At 36.6% G+C, this 9,041-nt stretch overlaps 1 long non-coding RNA gene across 2 annotated transcripts; it reads right to left on the reverse strand.

Annotated features, from left to right (window-relative positions):
- Nucleotides 1–2,666: 2,666 nt before the first annotated feature.
- On the reverse strand, nucleotides 2,667–7,801 carry LOC136236276 (uncharacterized). Of its 2 annotated transcripts, XR_010692057.1 has the most exons (6): nucleotides 7,543–7,801; nucleotides 7,380–7,494; nucleotides 3,707–3,795; nucleotides 3,603–3,659; nucleotides 2,982–3,190; nucleotides 2,667–2,912 (listed from the first exon to the last, which is right to left on the reverse strand). It is a non-coding gene; the product is annotated as an uncharacterized lncRNA (long non-coding RNA). The 2 variants fall into 2 exon arrangements; XR_010692056.1 differs by having other exon boundaries at nucleotides 3,603–3,795.
- Nucleotides 7,802–9,041: the final 1,240 nt, after the last annotated feature.

Here is a 9,041-nt window from a genome sequence, read left to right on the forward strand (position 1 = left end):
TACATTGTGAAATTGTGACAATCCAAATTTGTAGTTTTCTGAAAGGCACAAAACTAGTGGAAACAATATTCCAACAACCATATTTGGCAGGAATCACTACAATGTCACCATGTTTAGTCATCAGAGTGTGTTAGTGTGTAATTACAAACCAAATATAATGAACATCATTGTCTGTGCTACATTCCAGTATCTCTGACAAATGTACACTAAAATGCATGGTGTTGTCAAACTATGCATGTGAGCATAGTTTGTGAATATTGTTTACATGTAATTGTAGTGTTTATTGTTCAGCACATCACTGTCCACTTATATGACTTCATGGTCCAATATGTGTGTTGGTACTTAGTTTTCTCATGTTTTTTCGTCTATTCACTACTGAAAACAAAGTGTACAATCACAAATGGTTGAGGCTTCCAGTTTAGTTCGCAGAAGCCACACTGGTCATTGTAGTTCCATTGCAACCTTGCCCAGCAGCCTATACAGATGTACATGCATCCTAAAAGTTAGCTGCAAATGACAGAACAGACGTTTATAGACCACTGATTGAAGTTTGTGTATACTTCATGTCACATACCATATGCACACATGTAGGTCATTGTTAACAGGAATCATAGCCTACTCACAAGTCTCTATACTAAATATGTATTTATTTCAGATAGTTAATTAAGGAGAGTATACAAAACTGATAGTCAAAATGTGCTATAACATGCAGTGCAGGTTTTATATACCTGTGCTACTATTACTACTACTATTACTACTACATGATCCTTCAGTCCTTGCAGGTACATGTACGTACTATAGTGATTCAGAACCTCTGTATAGTGTCTATACATGAAGTGATCCAGCAGCTTCAAAATGAAATCACCAACAAATGGTACTGAGCACTGTTACCCTAACTGATTTCTCAATATGGCACTATTGAGGAGTATACATGTCACAATGAGAAGAGTTGGTATGCACAGAAGCCATTTGTGTGAATAGATCATTTAAACACAACTTTGAAAACTTCATGCAAATAATATTCTTCCCCCTTAGTTTAGTATCTACATATATAGCACTTTAAGTGCTGGATACCTTAGTAATGATCATGCAACTTCAACTATATATGAATCAACCTAGACTATAGCATACACATGTAGCATGTGTACGTGTTTGTGTGATATGTGTGTGTAGTGTGTACATGATGTGTGTATATACGTGTTTGTGTGGTGTGTGGTGGTGGTGGTGGTGGTGGTAGTGTGTGTGGTAGGGCTGGGGGATAGTATGAACATATTGGAATATTGGGATAGTAGATAACTATCGTGTATCGCCTATCATTTGAAAAATTACTATCGGACAGTAATTAAAATGTAAAAATATGCAAATATTCATGCAAAACACTTGTAAAAATAATATTTGGGAACAAAAATTAGTCTAAAAAGGCTGTTTAGTCTCTTAGTCAAAACATATCTATAAGTACATCCCTCCTTGCATATCTCTGCGAAGGTAAGATTTTCACTATCATTATACTATTGTTTATCGTGAACAGTGTCTTACTACCAGTCCTAGTGTGTAGTGTGTGTGTGTGTGTGTGTGTGTGTGTGTGTGTGTGTGTGTGTGTGTGTAGTGTTGTGTGTGTGTGTGTGTGTGTGTGTGTGTGTAGTGTGTGTGTGTGTGTGTAGTGTGTGTGTGTGTGTGTGTAGTGTTGTGTGTGTGTGTGTGTGTGTGTGTGTAGTGTGTGTGTGTGTAGTGTGTGTGTGTGTGTGTGTGTGTGTGTGTGTGTGTGTAGTGTTGTGTGTGTGTGTGTGTGTGTGTGTGTAGTGTGTGTGTGTGTAGTGTAGTGTGTAGTGTGTGTGTGTGTGTAGTGTAGTGTGTAGTGTGTGTGTGTGTAGTGTAGTGTGTAGTGTGTGTGTGTGTGTAGTGTAGTGTGTAGTGTGTGTGTAGTGTAGTGTAGTGTGTTATGTGTGTGTGTGTGTGTGTAGTGTGTGTGTGTGTAGTGTAGTGTGTTGTGTGTGTGTGTGTGTGTGTGTGTGTGTGTGTGTGTGTGCGTGTGTGTGTACTCTGTGTGAGTGTAGTGTGTGTAGTGTAGTGTGTACATGTGAAGCAGTACAGTCAATTAGAACTGTGGTTAGAGTACCAGCCTAGTTGGTTTCACACAATTCCAGGTTTGATGCTTGCACGGTGACACCTAATTGCTGTTGTTGTTGGTTCCTTGAGCAAAAATAAACTTAACTCACTTTTCTTACTCACATAGAGGGTAAAATTCAGGTGGAAGTTTGGTATCCACACCTTCACCCATGAGACATGGTACAGCCTAATCAAGAGAATATATATTCCTGCACAGATTCATACATATTGTTGGAGTTTTGCATAGATGACTCCGAGTAGGTATCACTAGAAGGCTTGTGCTCTTATGCATTGCATATAGTTTTGATGCATGTAAACAATAAAGTTAAATCAGTGTTGATTACACATAAAGAAGACGAAATATACACAGTATATCCCAACCCATATTATAATCTATGAAATGTCATTTTCCACATGCAGATTTTACAACAAGATTACCATATGGGTACTATTGAGACACGTACATAACAGATTGATGTTCATTAAATGAATCCATATACTTATATTAATAAAAATACACATTCATAACAGCTTTATATGTAAGTTAAAAGCTTGTGTTTATATTAATTACTTATTTACCTGATCATTACATATTGAAGCTTGTAATTACTGTGTGCATTGTGTGTGTATTGCACAAATATTAAACTTATATTTCAATACTGTACATGTTACTTGTGTTACTATAACTTCACAAGTGCAAGGAGACTAGCTCAAATTGCTCAATCATCAGATTATAATATCCTGGTATTACATGTACAAGTAGTTCCAAATAAATTCTATCAGCGTTACTTTATCGATTGCTTTACCTGCACACACACACACACACACACACACACACATGTGATAAAGTGTTCTATAGTGTGGTGTAGTGGTACCTGATAGTGTCATTCCACTGAGCTGTCACTGACACAGTGATGATGGTTACACCAGTGACAACACCACTCAACAAAGTTACTCTGTCCCAACCAATACACATCTCTGACTTGTGATCTGATCCATTCTCCTCTCCTTGTGCTACTGTAACTTCTTGTGATTGTTGTGGTGTTGTGATTGCTTCTTGTAATCTGTCCTCCATAGCGCAGTACTGTTGGTTAACAGTAGGCAGGATAATCATAAATATTCGCTTGTGTAAATTAATATTACACCATATTTAGTATAGTTATAGTTATAGTTATATTATTACTGTGTAGGACTCCATCAAGGAGTATAACACACAGATACAAAATAAAATCAACGTAAATTCAGATGATTTAACAAAACGTCCTTAAAACAGTTTATAGATGGCTGATTGACCACATCTTCTGGCATAATTTAATAGTGGATGGTAAAAAGGAAAATAAGTACGAGTTGATTCTTGCTTGTGGGATTCTGAAACATTGTGAATGACCTCTGGTAACTGATGACATTGATGTTAGTGAGATACATGGAACTATAACAAGCTACATAGCTATATGCATTCTTGTAAGTAAGTTACAAATAACAGTTAATTATTTTACCTTACGTTGAATCTCTGCAGCCTGGTAGCTCATGTATCAGTTAACATTCAGCTACAACTGTGAAACAGCAAAGCTATATAGCTATATATACAGCAATGGATGACCTCATTGTAGATGATGTTATTGCAGTTATGACTTCCTTCCACAAACATAACATAGTAGTATACAAAAATGGACATCACGTCAGAATCCACTATTCCATACAGATAAAAATATAGCAATGGATCATTTCATTACTTCATATTAACTTATAAGGGAACATAGTGATGCAAGGACACACTTAATAATGATAGAAAACTTTAACTCCACCTGCCATGTATAAAACTATAGTCCTTAAATTTTTTTGAGATTTATGGTTGTACTTCCACACCATTACAATATATATTGTTTATCCAGCTACATGTGATTGTTCAATAGGGCTGGTCAATTGATTATAACATACTTTAACAGTTACATACCTAATATGCATAGCTAGCAGCAAAATATTATCAAGCGTTAGCCTATTTTTACAAACAAAAATTTATTTATCAATGTAGCTAATTCATTCCACCACTGTTATAAGCAAGTAAGCACAAACAGATTCAGAAGACTTTATACATACTTGAAAGTAGTTCTATATTTCTAAGGTAGCACAATTCAGTATATTATCCTTTCATATTATACATCATATTAAATTGATGACATGACCACGAGGAATAGTTACTAATAAATCAAAAAACACAAGAGATCTTTTTGACATTTAAGTACTGACTGAATGCAGAAAAGACCCTGGATCCCAGGCCGTGTGGCTCCTCAGGCATGCACTTGCCTAGACTGCAAGTTGTCTGTAGATTAGTCTGGGATCTTATTTTGCATTGAGCATATTCAAGTTGTATAGTAGTCACAAGCTGTACAGTGTTAGCATTGATCTATTGATTGCTTGACCAAACATACACCCATATACAGGCAGTAATCATGCATTGTCAATGTAATGTAGTATATAGCCATGACATTTAGTGATGTTTCATGGTAATGAAGCCTTCATTTACACATGTAGAAAATTTACAAAATTTCCCTTTTCACCTTGTTACTACATTTGCCTACACGAATCATACATGTGTTGAATCATTTAAGTATAAACTTAGCTGGCTACCGGTATGTGGATATTCGCGTACGTACTTAATACACATGAAAATTATGGTGTTCACATCATTGAGATATTTCGTGTTTGTGATGTCATATTGCATGTATACCAGATCATTGGAATGTTGATGGGTTGTAAAACAAGGGAGATTACCCATGTCAAGTTCATGCAGGTGTTGCTTCACAATGTGTGCATGTGTGTGGGAAGACACACAACTGACAACTCAGTTGTATGGGTATAGCCTGTTCTATGTATATTTCTAAGGTGGCACAATTCAATCTATTATCCTTTCACATTATACATCACATTAAAAGCAGATTGTTTGATGACATGACCATGAGGAATAGTTACGAATAAATCAAAAAACACAAGAGATCTTGATGTTTAAGTACTGACTGAATGCAGAAAAGACCCTGGATCCCAGGCTGTGTGGCTCCTCAGTCATGCACTTGCCTAGACTGCAAGTTGTCTGTGGGATCTTTTTTTTGCATTGAGCATATTCGAGTTTCTGATACCCAACATGCTCCAAAGTCTTTCCATAGCCTCCTTGCAGGTCTCTAGATGGATAGTTACTATAAATAAATCAACAGTTGACATGGGCCACTGTACAGAGAGGATAAGAATGATGATCATAAATTGTTTAATGGTACACCTACAAGTTGGATATATGCATAAGACGATAATATAGGTGGGAATATATAAATGCACTGTATAAGTTGAATTCTAGAACCCCTACAATTCTATGTACTGCATAGTACAATGTTCTGTATACATTTCATTGATTCGACAATGTTATAGTCACTGGTGACTTACTATTCATCAAAACTGGCATAGTAAGATACTATAGTATGCTTCACTACCTTGAAATAGCATTGCATCCCATATCTTCATGATGTTGCAATATGCATTCAAACTAGCACACACGCAGTCTTGTAATTAGAGTATCACATGACAATCATATTGCTGACAAGCCAATACCAACTTTTAATCATGCACATAAAAAATGTTGACTTGTAGCATAATAGTGCTATCTGAATACCACATCAAATGTTTTAGTGAGAAACCAATAAAGAGTATAAATAGACTAGCCATTCATACCACTTCAGTGGCGGATCCAGATGGATTTCTAGGGTTTCGACAGAAACCCCCTTTTAAATTTAGCTCAGTGCATGGCAGTCTAAATACATAAACATTGTTACACTGACAATTTGTCATAACAAACAACTATATACCACTGTATTTCAGTAGCATGCATGCATGCAATTATAGTTAACTAACACCATTTATAGCTATTAAACCCTCAACAACACTTCACTTTTCATCTCCCACTGCATTAAAACGATCGAGATACTCTAATAGAGCAGTCAAGTAACTACTCCAATAGAGCAATCAAAGCTGCAGTTTGTATAGTCACCATATATTTTCCCTTTAGTTAGCTATAGTATTTACAGTTTAAAGCATTGGATTTATTGTAATTGGTAACTAAAAATAGCCTAAGATCCGATCACAGAGATTCTAAAATCTAAAAAATTTCCAGAGAATTGTCACCAGATGCCTTATTCAGCTATACTAATTGCGACTTTCAGAAACCCCCTTTTAAAAATCCTAGATCCGCCACTGCACTTGTTGGTAGTCATTCATGCTCCTCCTTTTTAGCCTCTCTAAAAGGCTGGCTAACTTTAAATTAAGTGATACACTTATCCACCGGTCTATAAAACAGGCAGCCACTTAATTATTAAGGCTTTGGTCCTAAAGGTAACCAGCTTAGACATGTTACACACACACATATACGTCTAACATAGACAGTTGTGCATAAAATATTTGTCAGTTCATAAGAGTGTATAGATGCATGGAATTACAGTAAGACATTTGAGATAAAGGTTAAACACATTTACATGTTGCTTCCTATAATGTACTTGATCATTTACATGAAACATTATTGTTGGACAAAATGGAAGCTGAAACTGACCACAAATGTTTACTCTGTTTTGTATGAAATTATAACATACCTACAAAAAGCCATTGCAAAAAGTCATACATATTATTGTTTTTGATGAAAACTTTTTCAGTCTGATGCATGTAGATAATTGTAATGCTTGATGCAGTATATGTATGTAGTAGTCATACCACATGCGTATACAAACTTTATGACTATAGACCAATTCACATTCCAAGTTTTGCAATTTTCCATATAGCTACCATCACTTTTAATAAAATAATGAGAGTTTCATATTGTATGACAGGAAATTTTGAAAAGTTGACAAATTGAATTGATTAATTATCAACTTTTAATTTGTCAGACGTCGATAGCTAAGTAGATCTATGATTTCTCAACATAATATTTATCAAACTCATCAACTTTTCTTTACAGAAAAATCCTTCTCATACAGTACTGATGACATTATAGTGAATGGTTGTTATATAATATACTCAGTTGAGAACAAAGCCTTGAAAACGTCACCTATCACAGTTGTTGTGTATCGTGTTACCTAGTACGTATCATCATTATCTGGTGTATTATATAGTTATACAACGGCCACGAGTGCTCTGCCTGATATAAACGCACGAGCCTGAGGGCCGTTAGGCCCGAAGGCAAGTGCGTTTATACAGGCAGAGCACGAGTGCACGTTGTATAACTGTTATGTACCACTCACCTAATAGGTGGGGAGAGTCTCACAAGACAGCTGTAACACTTATAAAGGCCAGGTTTCTAACATCGATTGTGGGTAACCAAGCTGGACGTTGCGATGATGTTCCCCCTGCAGCCACCTGAGATATTGAAAGCTAGTACGCTATGGGATAAATTATATCACTAACCTGCATTCGCTGTTCGACTCTCATCATGTAGTGCTCAGCATGCCAGCGTGATCACTCAATCGCCATATAGACTAAGCACCAGACTAATCGCCATAGTGATTCTCTCGAGCGAAAAAAAGCAGCTAAATAGACGGTTTAAGTAAACAAAACCTAACTACAAAACGATACTAGTCTAATTCTTACTATTCACACTGGCTAAACTCGAATCTGGTGGCATGACAAAACTGGTTACCACAATCGAACGTAAAGGTTAGTATTATTTAGAATAGCTATATTTGTTTTATTGAGTCATTGTCGAAGTGGACTACAGTTTAATCTGGGCTAAGATGGCACCAGACTAGTAAGGTGTATAAGTACGTTTATATATATGTAGACTAGAGTTGTGGCCACACGTGTTGGCTTTTTCGATCGCCATTGGCTGCTTGTAAACATTATACGTATTGGTGACGTTATGGCCCACAATCGACCTTTACATGTCAGGCTATAAAAGAATTCGAGTGATCTGTGAAGTGTCTTTCCACCTATTAGGTGAGGTGTCGTAGTGGTCTTCGCCACCGGCACTTGTGCTATGCTGCACAAAACCGCAGCCAGTGCAATATCTGTATATTGCACTGCGGTCGGTGCATTATAACTTATAATGCACTCGTTGTGATCTACAAAACCGCAACGAGTGCGTTATAAGTTATAATGCACTCGCTGCGGTCTGCAGCAATGCAATATACAAATTATGGCACTGGCGGTGCCTTTGAACTGCCCACGCAGAGTGGTACATAGGGATTATATATCATCATAATGATAGTACATTGTAGAGCCCACCAGCCACAAGACTACATGTGCTGTGATTGTTGCATGGCTGGAGAGGTTTGAAGATTGACCGGAGTCCCCTGGAGCTGAGTTGACTCTCTCACTTCTTATCTGGTGACTTTTCTCAACTCTCATACATACTTCACCCTACCTGTTTCATTTGTTCATCCATAGTCATCTGTTGTGTTAGTACACATTCAAAAACGTGTTATTGTTTATGGTGATAAATTATAGTGCATTAAGTGCTCTTCTCATATACTACTCTCCAGCAGAAGTGTTGCCAACATAATAAATAACATTACCCTTGGGGGGCTTCATGAAGACTTGCCAGTCTGAATTTAAAAGATTACAGACAGACAGGAATTGTCAATGAGGAAAGCAGTTATACTATTACATTACCCAACAGAATCACCACATCACTCTTGACAAGGTGGTGTTTCACAATATTATCCTCTATATGTCCTGTAGCTATATTTAGCCTCTTCAGTATATAGTGTTGTATGATGTCCTACAGTGTTACATGTGACCATCTATAGTGATACGTATCACTATGTCAACAGGTGAAATCATAATATCACACTGTAAACAAAATTTCATACATTTTAATTTTGCATTTCATTTTATTAATCAACAAAGCATGGAATGGCTTGTTACTATAATAATTAAGAAACAGAAGAGTAATATTTACTGGAGTC

Source organism: Dysidea avara, chromosome 10, assembly GCF_963678975.1.
Source record: "Dysidea avara chromosome 10, odDysAvar1.4, whole genome shotgun sequence".
Lineage (NCBI taxonomy): Eukaryota > Metazoa > Porifera > Demospongiae > Dictyoceratida > Dysideidae > Dysidea > Dysidea avara.